This window comes from Strongylocentrotus purpuratus, unplaced genomic scaffold, assembly GCF_000002235.5.
Source record: "Strongylocentrotus purpuratus isolate Spur 01 unplaced genomic scaffold, Spur_5.0 spur5_scaffold_13, whole genome shotgun sequence".
Lineage (NCBI taxonomy): Eukaryota > Metazoa > Echinodermata > Echinoidea > Camarodonta > Strongylocentrotidae > Strongylocentrotus > Strongylocentrotus purpuratus.
In genome coordinates this window covers 3,584,190-3,597,416 of record NW_022145598.1, presented here as the reverse complement: position 1 = coordinate 3,597,416, position 13,227 = coordinate 3,584,190, and the positions used below count along the sequence as shown (strand labels likewise).

General features: G+C 38.3%; 1 long non-coding RNA gene across 1 annotated transcript; it reads left to right on the top strand.

Annotated features, from left to right (window-relative positions):
- The first annotated feature begins 2,435 nt into the window (after nt 1–2,435).
- On the top strand, nt 2,436–11,636 carry LOC115923304. The gene is made up of 3 exons (XR_004063840.1): nt 2,436–2,508; nt 4,505–4,506; nt 11,491–11,636. It is a non-coding gene; the product is annotated as an uncharacterized LOC115923304 (long non-coding RNA).
- Nucleotides 11,637–13,227: the final 1,591 nt, after the last annotated feature.

Below are 13,227 nucleotides of genomic sequence, written 5' to 3'. Positions count from 1 at the left end.
CAACATCCCCGGAGATCAAGCTGGATTACAAGTAGTTGGTGACACCAATTTAGATGCTTTGCCCATTGCTATACGACACGAAGCGAATACTCCAACGGAGCGTTCTTGTTCATCTGGGCGCAATGGCTCGAGGAATTTTAGCGGGACATCGTATTTTTTGACAAGCAGGGATTCTAGTATTTCGCGTCCAATTAGTGCTTCCCCGTTTTCACCAGAAACTTCACCTTACAGCTCAACATCCAGATACCAGCCTCCCTGTGACCCGTCCCTTGTGGATCAAGACGTTACCATCCGCGGCCATCATTGCAAAAGACAACATATCTACTCCAAACGACACCGTTCACTTGTCAATGTTTTCAATATTTTCTGCTTAATCGCTTTGTTTGGAATACCGTTCGGGGTCATCAATAAACTCGTCTGTATCATCAACAGTGACGGTTCATTGACAAAGCTCATCACTGAAGAGATATACAACCTTCTCCTCTTGAGTCTTATCCCTGTAGCCATGATGTTCTCTATGAGGTACTACGACGCCATATTTGTTACCACAACAAGGAACTGCTTCTCCATCGTGATATTCCTGTCAGGGGGTATATGGGTATCCGCAATGAAACTTGTCCTGCCCATAAGCCATCTTCTGGGTTTTGATAAGATGGGTAGCTCTTTGACAATGAACAGTACCTATGGTAACGTTCTCCTCTATGGCGAGCGAGCGATGACTCCGTTCTTTACCGAATGCGCTGTCATATCGACGGTTATCATCTGGCAGGCATGGACTTCTTTCGTTTCCAGATCAGAACTTCACCTTGATCGTGAAATGCCCCGTTACAACGCTATTCCTATCGCTCCTAATTCCCGTCACTGGTGCCGGACGTTCCTGTCATGGCTTAGATCGCTCGTTGGGAAATGTCGTCGCTCTAGCGGAAACGGTGAAGAACAACGCGAACTGATACCAAAGGAATCTCCGTCTGAATTCGAACGCTACATATTTAAATGTTGGGTTGTCGCCATCTCGTTATCTCTTATATACTTCACAGTCAGTATGTGGTTGATATGGGATGGATATATTAGTTATTCCCTTCTAAAACAACACAACAGGTCTACGTCAGTTCATACGTCAGGTCACTTGAAGTCCTATTTCATTTCCCATACTTTATATTCTTCTACCAAATTTCCCACCTGTCTCGGGATAGAACCCATCAGCCCGTATCCTCACAACGCAGTCTTGAAGGACACGACATCCTGCTTCTTCTATGTACTTGTGGAATATTCTGCCAGACTGTTTTTCGTATAACCTCTGGCTTTGGTCTCCTTCTAAGTGGACGCGCAACCTCCGGTGATGACTACGCGACGTGGATCCCTTCCGTAATTTACTCCATCTTCATCATCTTCCTTATTTTCAATCTCACCTCGTTTCTTCTGCGCATCCAGAGACATGATCCTTTAAACCCAACTCAAGTGAAATGGGTGCTGTCTTTCCTGATCTATATCTCGGTGCTTAACAGTACAGAGTGGTTGATTGATAGCATCATAGTTGAGACGTGGATAGTGCAGTGTCAGTTCTTCGGGCAAACAACGGGAAAGGTTATTGGAACTCTCTTAGATCCCTTTGTGACCTTGTTTGGCCTCCATGCAGCAATGGTCGCACATGAAGCTTTCAAGGTCATCCTTAAGAGAACTCTTCAGCAACAGGAACGCTCTAGTGACAGCTCATCAGATACTGACCTTAATAATTAGCCACGTAAGGTGTATTTGAACAGGTCGATGGTCAATTTGTCCTACACGTTACCGACCGTATCAAAGATTATGAGCGGAGCTGATACTGTGAACAACTTATTTTTCTTATAGAGGCAACGTGGAGGTTGTTTTCCTCCTCGTGTGATAATTCGGGCAGTACCTGTATATTTTCCAGTTACAGGAGTCACACCGTGGTAATGTTCACGATTTCCAACAGTTACTATTCATCTTAAAGATGAAGTTGAGTTCTAGTCATGCGATTGCATTGTAAAAGAAACGGTGTGGAACCGACCAGAAAAGGTTGATCATATAAGAATTTGTGTGTATTGCAAGGTTCTGTAATCATCAAAATGATAAGAAATTTGACCAAGTCTTGGTAAAGTTACAAACACTTGCACAGAAAGATGTATATGGGACTACACGAACACGTGGCGTAAAAAACCGGCCCCCGATTTTTACGATGTTACGTGCATATTTAGAATATGGAGGCATTTGAAGAGCCATGCTTTTCAGGGAACATGTCTTAATTGATGTTCTTCCACACTTGCATAATAAGAATGAGGAATGCTCACAAATTATTTTTCACCTCTTCCCAGAACTCAACCTTCTCTTTAAAGACTTTAGTTTTGTTAGTGAGTAAGTGTTTTTGAATATTTTTTAAATTCACATTTGATGTCAGCAAAAATGTTATTACTATATTCAGTTCAGTTCAGTTCAGTTTATTTTATTTTTGCACGGCACCAACTTCAGCCAAGGGCTGTTCTTCTGTTGGTCCGTGCGCAATATAAACATTACATGTACAATTATAAGATAACACATATTATCATAACATATGAAATATGACAACAACAAAAATATAAAAAAAAAAAAAAAATACAAGAACATATTAGTATACAAAGAAAAATGAAAAATTACAAACCAAGATACTACTTGGTGTTATATTTACTAGTATCTTATATTGTAGACTTGAACACTTGTCATTCTGGCGGAGATCCCAAAAATGTAAATATATTTTTGTGCAGTATGTGCTTGGTGAACTTTTATTTTTTTCTTATCGTTGAGTAGGCGTCAGAGGAGTAGTTTTTTAAATTTAGGAAATTGTTACTTAATTGTGAGCTTATTTTCGCACATTGCTATTTCTTTATTTGTTGTCGTTATGATTACTGATACATGTATTACAGAAGCTTCTCGGTCTTGTTATTATGTCTATCTCCTTATCTCCGTGTGTCTATTTGTATATTTATTATCACTTACCTTGAAACAGAGTGGCGAAAGTTTGATCTAAATCAGATATATAATGAAAAAGATATGAATGTTTGAAATAAGAGATCACTGCAGATATGCGAATCTTAAATTGGCAATTTGTCAGTGGATTGTGTATCATTAATATCCCTAATTTGTTTTTGTGTTTTCCTTTTCCCAAGTGCATTCACCCTTGGGGCACTACTCAAAATACATTATTGAGAGTATTTTATTAGAGGTTCTATAATAAGAAAGACCATCCCGAGTCATACTGTTTCGAATTTTTAAAATCATTTTGTTTGTTGGAACAAACGAGGAAGTTGTCCGCCTCTATACATCAGAGAGACATAACAGATTCATCCAAATTAAAGAGCCCATTCCTATAGTCGGATTGCAACTTTCAAACATTTATATTCATATCTTTCTCATGTTTTGTTTGATTTCATTCAGAATTTCACCTGGATATTTGTCAAATTTCAAATTTCGTTCTAGAGTAGTTTCATATCAAGGATAGATTCCCCTTTAAAACCATTCGAAAGTGTCAAGTGTCATACATAATTATACTGTTTAGTATCCAGCATCTTGTCTATTTTATTCATTTTAATCATTAGCGTTGCCACGCAGAGATCTAAACCTCGTGTAAACACAAGCTCTCTTTAAAGTTTCATTGTCGATGGCAATAGCCGTTATGTGTTCCCCCTCCCACCCCTACCTGCTGATATATTTTTTTAAATCATATTTTTCTCACCCTTGATACGACATAAAAATGGTGAATTTATATATATATTAAACTTAAAACACAAACCCCTTCTTACAGTAAAGGGAAAAACATGCAATTTTGTGCCAATCTAAACAAATTTAATGCTCAAATCTAATTGTCTCATTACAAATGATTTCATTCACCTGTTACGAATGATTGTATTTCATTAGTGAGAAGTCAAATTGCATATATTACGGGTTGTGAGGTAGGACGACCTTTAATGTTTGTCCTACCTTACAACAATTAGTGTATTTGTATAATGGCAATACGAAATGGTCTATTCAAAAGGCATTTTCATTTACAGTTATCCAAACATAGACAGTTGCTTATCATGTTTAATGCTTTCAGATAAAAAGTATAATGCTAGCAAAAGTGTTGAGAAATCAAGGTAATGAAACAAAAGTCCTAACTTTAAAGATTTGTTATTTTAAAGTTTTTATTTACATACTATCATTTAATAAGGTAGAACAAGGAAATGCAAAGTAAAAACAGAACTACGTATAAGTCTTCTCCAAGAAGTATTTGAGTCATTCTAGTATAATCCTGGCTTTGCATGTTATGAGGAAATGATGTGTAAATATTGTATGAGAGGGAAATTATCCTATAGTTTCAATCATTTCATTTAGAGTATGAGACCGAATAATCCATGTGGAAAACACACAGTAAGTGACAGTTCTCAGATTCTCCGATGAGGCTAACTTCGAATTATTTGGTCATCGCGTTCGGTCGGGAAGTCGCGTTACACGACCTTCCGTGAAACGAAAGTGGTAGATAATGTGAAGACACACGTTAAGGACGCTAACTATCGTAGATTCGCCTTAATTTTGTTATAAGGTGTCGGGTAAATTTGACCAGATCATTCATAAATGAGAGGGGTTCACGTCACAAACATTATCCTGGAACTTTCGTGAATAAAAGGGTTTGTTTTCCAGGTAACGCGACCACCCAAACCGACGCGATGACCCGAGGGTTGGAAGTAAGCCTTCATATGTAATGCAAACGAGAATACTATACGTTCTTCACATTTTCCCTTCTTGTTTTGCATATTAGATCATTTCGATGGCACAAAGAGATGTGGGAGAAAAGCAAATCTGTTCGACTGCTATCTTGCTAGCACAATATGCTTGTCTTTCAGCGATAAGGCTATTAAGGATAAAGCGTTAACAACACATAATACGAAAATAAATGTATCCCTTTAATATTCCACATGCAATACCGTGGATCATTCAATGCTTTTGAATATAGTGTTAAAAAAGCTTAAAAGGGAAGTCCACCCTTATATCATGTTGGTTTTTACTGTAAGCAGAAAAAATAAGAAAAGCAAATGTCATCAGTGAAATACTAATTGCCAACACTGATTGTGACGTATTTTGCGAGCTCCTTTCCTATTTGCTCTGTCAAAAATGTCATGAACTTAATTTTCTTAGTTATTGATGACCGAATATATTTGTTTCATACAGGGGCTATTATAAAAACCTATTTTCATTAATTATTTGTATGGTGAATGTATGATTGAACAATTTCAAGTTTTTTAGTACAGGGTAAATAGGAGGGGACTTCGCAAGATAAATCACAATGGATTGCTACTTTGTGTTTGACTGATTGCACCTTCAAGGTGATTTTAATTACTTTCTTATTGTTAATCAAATTTGGTGAAACTTTTAATGACATGTTTCTCTCAATTTTCTGCTTTTATCAAAACCAACTTAATATCAGGATGGACTTCTCCTTTGCCCCCTTCACATACTTGGCTTTTTCTTACGAGTCCTTACGGATCGCACAAATTCACGGATCTTTCACGGATCCTTACGATTTGGCCACTTTTACGACCGATTTAAGAGTTGTTACGAGTTATTAAGAGCTATTTACGGTTTGTTACGGATTATTACGAGTTATTACGATATACTTACGGCAGGATTCCACGATTTGTTACGAGTTGTCACGGATAACTACGAGCAACTTACGTGTTAGTAACGACCTGTTAACGTGTTGTTACGAATAGTTACGACTTAGTTACGAGTATTTACGAGTCCTTACGATTTTTAACCAACAAATAACAACTGAAAATGAAGTGTTCAAATTTGCAGCTATTATACCTTTCCCCCAAAACGTAAACGAAACGTAAGAATACTTAAAGTATACGTATCTATTTGTAAAATACTCGTAACTACACGCAAAGTGCCAGCAATAAATCGTAACAATCCGTAAAGCCATTGTAACACGACCCGAACGAAATCGTAAACAACACGTAAGCACTCGTAATAATCCGTAAATAATCCGTAAGTAATCCGTAAATAATCCGTAAACAAATCGTAAACCAAACGAAACAAATCGTTAAAGAAATCTTTACGAGTCATTTACGGATTCTTGCGAGCAGTTTACGGATGGTAACGTGTTGATGCGAGCGGTTTACGATACTTACGGATTGTTACGACCTATTTACGAGTTATTAACGGACAAATAAATCCGTGGACAATCGTAAGAAGATTTTTGACATGTCAACAAATTTGCTTCTCCTTTCACGGATCCTTACGAGTGTCTGCGAGTTGTTGCGAGTTGTGACGAGCTATTTACGGATACCAGCGAGTTTTTTACGGATGCTTGCGATTGACTACGAGTTGGCGATCCATAAGGACTCGTAAGGAAAATCCGTGTTTGTGAAGGGGGTATAAACCATAATCTTTTATATTTCCACTTTGTTCAGTTCGTTACTTTAATATTGAAATGTTGTATATATTATAGTTACTTGTTCATAGGCTGTATATCCTATCAAGCAAATAGTGTTAGTTTCATGGTCAATCATACAATAATGACGCTCGCGGGTTTTTCTAGACAGATTCTATAAACTACTCGATGCATTCTTAAATTTATATTCTCTTTTTGCATATCATCTATATATCCTGCGAATTCGACTGGTTCTTGAATGTACTTTACGATTTAGTATCTAGCGTCACCTGTGCACAGGAGGCGAGAACCGTACTGAATCGCTGTAAGTCTGTAACCCTTGGGTCTCTCCTCCCGGTAGAACCGACCGGGATGTGCAATTAGACCACTAATGACACCGGAGTTGCCCCCTACTCTATATACGAATAATGCACTACACTACACGGGCCCTTCTTTTAACGTCCTATCCGAGAAACCGATTCAATTATTGATTCAATGCCTTGATACCTTTAGCTTTGTAAGTGATTTATTAGCTTGTATAGATTATCATATTTAGTTGTAAACTACGTACATGTAAAAGCGAAACAAGGGAAATTCCAAACTAGAATATATTATATAATATGGTAACGACACATGCAGACAATAAAAGTAAGCATGATAAAAAGGGATCTATGTAAGGATCCATGTAGTGTTTTAGGGAAGTCAAAAATAAAGAAGGCACACATGAGTTGTGTAATGGTCCATGATAATTTCAACCACTTTGCATTGGTGACTGGCTAAGGATATTCTGCAAGGCGTCGTATGCCACAACTGACGCAAAGAGTTTGTACAGCATACAAACTGGATTCAGCAAAAGTCCGACGCTTCGGCCAATACCTTCAGCGAAGAAAACAGATTGGACAGGCCACGTATCCATATCACGGCTGTCCAGAACCCACTGAGTTGCATTAGCTACTCCTGTGTAAACCAGAGTGATCATTATCCACTTCGTCTTGAGATCTGCTACCAAGTTTTGTCTCTGAACAAGGAATAAGAAATACGTCATCACCCATGCTCTACAAAGGTCAAAGAGTGAGTAGACAACAGCGAAACAAGCTAGAACTAGATTATCGTCCATGCCGGTATCAAACTGACGGAGGATGATCCCAATGGCTGCTATAAGACGCATGACAGAGACGGCAAAGACGCCAAAAAGACCAGTGAGTAAAACGATGTCACCACCATCTAGAAAGTTCATGAAGCTTGAGTAACCCTCGATCAAAACGCAGTGGGTCTTACGAAAGATTCTGTTATGATGGAGAAGCATGATGACTAGGGGAAGAAACAATACCATGTCGCAGCACCACTGCAGGTAGACTCTTGCGTTTGGAGACAACTCTTCATCGGTATAAACATGTTTCAAAAGAAAATCGCTGAGGCCAATATAAAGAAGTCCCGTAGCGGAAAGCAGTACGGATACGCGTACGAGTGTACGACGCAAGCGATCCCGTGATGTCAGTTCCTCCTTCCGAATCAAACTCTGTCTTTCTGGTGCAGATCTGTTCTTATTTCGCCAATACCTCGCAATGTAGCCACAAAGTGCAGTGATGCGTTTCCATAGGCCGATATCGTCAGTCTCAAAGGCATCAAACTCTGCATGATCTGTGCTTTGGAGATTCAGAAAGTGTCTTGGTATGACTGAAGACCACGTTGACGATATAATGGCAGTCGCTATGATCCCGCTACTCATGTAAAGGTGTGTAAAGGATGGACCTAGACCAACGAAAACAGAACACAGAAAAAACGGAGAGTGTATAAACTAAATATCAATTGAAGGAAATGTTAGCTCTACTTTACTGTAGGCTCATACTCACAAAACTGATTACCTATATAGCAATGTAATATTCAAAACCTTAAACAAGTATTATGTAAACAAAATGAAAGACCGCTACTTGCAAAGATGTGGTCTAAAGGTTTCAATAGTGAGTTAGCATTTAAAACTGAAGGCTTTTAGTAAAACCATACCAAGATAGCCTTGGTGAACTTAATTTAAATTCGTCATGATCTCTTTCCTCTTCTTTTTATTTCATTTTATAATTTCCTTTCCCCCTCTTAATGGCCCATAAGCAAGTTCTTTTAATATACATTAACAGCCTTTTCACCGAGGCTATCACCAATTTTTTTACCAAAAGCCGTCGATTGTAAAATCTATTTTTATCAATCCAAAACTCACTTAAGAAATTTAGGGTTTCGTCGAGAGTTGTGTTTGTCTTACAGACCTCATTCCAAGATTTGACGAAAGAATTTCCCATCTGTTTACTGATGGGTAAAATAATACCAACCGCAGACCACCACATGCATCCCCCGTTGATGATTCCTACGAAGTAACAGTTCAATGTGGTTTCTACCCACACGGCATCGCTGAATCTGGTAATGAAGACCATTGCAATGGGAATCGTCGCAATGATGGAGAGAGTGAGGATCTCTTCGGAAACAGACGATAAAGAATGTTCTTTCGACAAGCAGATGATGGATATCGCAAGCCGAACGGGTAACCCGATCATTCCAATCACTCCGATGACGCAGAAGGCTTTGCATAAGGAACTAAAATGTTTTGGGATCCGGATATTTCGAACCGAGTCATTTTCCTGCGATAAGGCCTCTTTGGTAGACAGGTTTAACGAACCTGATGTCATTGCCTTGTTCGGCAGAAGACCTGTAACCTCATCTTCAGTGACGTCATTATCATCAGCATCTTCAGGTTGTGTCGCCAGGGAGTGGCAAGGCATTTCTAAAGGAGCATGCGCTCTTCTGTTACGTTTAATGTCCTGTCTGTTACAATATTCTGCGGTTGCTCCATAGCTACGTCCACCAAACGGTTGACTTTGGGCCAATCCATCAGATGGATTACCGAATGCATCACAGGATTCGGTTAGACTTATCTCCATGATATTCCGTCTCGATGGGAGCGTTCTAATAGGCATTGAAGATGACACTCGTTGACGCCTGGCATTGATGACGAGCACTGATCTCCTATCTGTTCCTTCACATGGCATCGAGGAAGTCGGATTATCATCGGAAGATGAATGCAAAGAGGCCGGAGTCGCTGCGGAGTTGTGTCGCGATTCTTCCAAATGCTTCCGGGCTTTGGTTCTACAACCCACGGCACCTACAGCTCTTGCGCAGTGTCGACAGCGCCTTGGCCACAGAATGGTCTGCTGCCGATGAAACCTTGATTTGTTGCATATGAACCATAGCATGAGCCCAGCCATGAGAAACACACCAGCCATCAAGGTACAGCGGCTTACTGTATCGATGGAGCCACCTCGTGTATTCATTGGGGCTAGTGGAGGAAGAAGTGAGAAACATAGGAGAAAGCTAAAGAACAGGCAGGTGAAAACAGTGCTGATATAACGATGGATCTTGATATAGATGAAATTGTCCTTTTCCATGGTGATTCTACTAGTAGAGGGTCTTCGATGCCAATTCTGTTTCTACCGATTTAGAAGTAGGCCTACTGATTTAAGAATGATAAAATGAAAGAAAATCACCGTAGTTGTAAAGACAATACACGGAGAGATCGGAGACTGTTAAATTGAAACAATATGCGAAAAAGTCACAACCGAAGGTTATAACTTCCTGCTTTGATTATAGACTTTCTGACTCATATAGATTTAGAATTGAAATTAATAACTAAGGCTGTCAGAAACCTAAACCATAAAATCAATTTTTCAAATTTGCTGTTAGGTTTATGAACCCTTATTTCTTGTCAAGTCATTGTAGGAGTAATACCATCGACAGATCATTTGCGGAGCTCTCACTTACAAATATTCTCACTTTCATAATTCAAATAAGCGCTTGCTTTGGAGGGGGAAGTGCTTGATAATACAAACACGTAGTCATATAGTTATGGTGGTATATCCAAGTGCCTTTTTAGTGTGTACTTATTTGTAATTAATAACAATTTACTTTCAGTTCTGTGAAATGTTCGTTGCCAAATATTAATGTGTTAGTACAGTCATTTCGTGAGAAACAAGGTATGTGCAAGGTATGAACCTCGCACAACACAACTGTTTTGCAAAAGAACTTACCGTTGATGATACCTTTTCCATTGATGGTAACTTCTATGGAAACCTTGATTTAATTGGCCGTTGTGTGATGATACCATGGTAGTTAATTGTGATGGCAAAGTTTAGATCAGCGGTAAGTTTTATGGAACGAGGCCCAGATACCATAAACATGTATTTTTCATTAAAAATGTTACAAGAAGTCCAAGTAGTTGAAAATGTTTGGACAAAAAACTTCATCATCGGTAACCAACAAGCCCTTACGGGATAATTTCCTACACAGACATGTTTGAAGGTTGTTGGTTTGTTTTGATATTCTTATGATGTACCATATGACGTAATCCATTCAAATAAGTTTGTTCACAGTTTATTTTTATTATTTTATAGACATTTTATTTTGTAGTATCGACAACACATGTAATAATTTGCATTCATTCTTCAGTATGTATACTCATGTTTCGCAGTAAAACAGTGAACGAGGTGCTCCATAAATCCATTATGTATCTTAAAATTAATCATTTATAACATATTTAAGACTGGCTACAATTACGCGTTAGTGAGAATAAATATAATTGTATTATATTAAACAGGATCAAAGCCCTTTTTTGAAATGTACGAAATACAACATGACACCATTACACAATCACAATCTCCATTTCTTCGAGGAAAAGAAAAGAGTGATGAAATTGCATTGGAGTTTATATGATGACAGTCTTTGCGAAGCTAGTAATATTAATAATAATATTCCGCTTATACTGTATATCGCTTAATACAAATGTCTCTAAGCGCTTTACAGTTATACTATTAACCCGGTCATTGGATTCGGTGCTTGCCCGCAAACACGGTGTGTACAATCTTTACTCCCTGGGGAGCATTCCAGCCAGTCCCCATTTTACAAGCGACACCTGCTAATCAAACCACAATAACTTTCGCATCCTACCGGGTACCCATTTAACACCTGGGTGAAGAGTGGCAAATGTAGATCAATGTCTTGCCAAAGGACATTAGCGCCGCGGCGGGACTTGAACCGCAGACCTTGAGATCCACAGTCCGGTGACATATCCACTCGACCACGATACCTTTACATAAATCCAGGCTTTCAAGTATCCAACTCAAGGGCATTATCTTATTTTGATCCCCATAGAAATCATGTTTATATTACATAATATGACATTTTTATAAATTTTGGCTCCTGTCAATGTAATCACGACGAGCAAGGCTATTGAAATTAATTATTATAATTCTTTGAAACCTTTGAAGATCATGTGTAGGACATTAAACAACTAAATTATTCATACCCTTACCCAGGTTTTTTTTTTAAAGTAGGTGAAAAATTGATTTGTCCCAATTTAGGTTATTAAGCTTACATATAAAAGTATTCAACAAAAGCCCCAATTCAACCAGTATACCTTTCATTCTTGTGTAACGACAAACATACACACAAAATAAACTTACAAGGAGCATAAATAACTAAGTTGTTAACCGTATATGTCGAGAGAATAAGGGCGCGTTCATGCTTGATTTTGAAGGCAGAATGAGCGATTTGTAACGTTCATCGTAAACGCTCATCGTAATCGCAGTTCCACGGTGCACTGTTCATGCTCACTTCTCCAGGCAATTCTCCTTGGGTGGCCTTCAGCTGGATTCGCAAACCTGTGTGCGCATGCTACGTAGACCCACTAGAGGTCAGTGCGTTGACCCCTTTACAACTTGTAAACGCATCTTTTTGTGAGTTTACGATCGGCGATCGTGATCGCCGTTTTTCGATGATTCTACAAAAGTGAGCATGAACGCAATCGTGTTTTAAACTAAACGCGTAACAGATGCCTGATTCTGGCCGTCAAAATCAAGCATGAACGCGCCCAAATCGCAGCATCGGATGCGACAATGCTCCCTCTTTCAGATAGTTTGCACGATAGTAACCATGCCAACAGCCTCTCGACTAAAGACACTCGCACACTGTATGGCAAGCAGTCAATGCCATTATTCTTTCGAAGATCATTAATTTCATTACAAAAATGTAATGGGTAGATAATTTCGATAAAAAAATAATGATTCTGTTTATTGATTTGTTTTTTAAAAACAATTCTTCTTTGCAAAATCGCCATACAAAAAATAACGATTCTTTTTATTGATTTGTTTTATAAAAACAATTCTTCTTTGCAAAATCACCATACAAAAAATAACGATTCTTTTTATTGATTTGTTTTATAAAAACAATTCTTCTTTGCAAAATCACCATCCAAACCCGACCTTTATTTGAAACTGTAACTTACAAACACACAATTTTGGTATCAACCATGCATATGACATTTCGTGATATAAAATTATCTTTATGGCTTTGCCGTACACTCGTTTTAAACACGAGAATTCACGTCAAGTAAAGCCATATACTCTGCTCTTCAAATGCTTCTCTCAAAAAATAAAATCAAGAGGTTTTGAGTATATAATATTTAATTAACCTCTAATCATCTATAAATTGTAGGGATTCATCTACTCAAAACACTAAGTGTTTTGATTTTGCAGTTTGTAAAATGAGTGGCGTAATGTCAAGTCAATTTGGGGGCACTGTCATCATTCTGTCTTTAAGGGAATGAAACTCAAATTAACAAGGCAGTTATAGGAGAGAGGACGGGACGGCGTAGTATAATCTTCCTGTTTTCTCCACTCCTCCCCCTTTCCTTTCTGTGTCTGTGGCATATTAAGTAGTGTTTATTAAAATATATATCAATGAGATTCACGCACTTCATTTTTGTTCCTGTTCAATGAAGCTTGAAT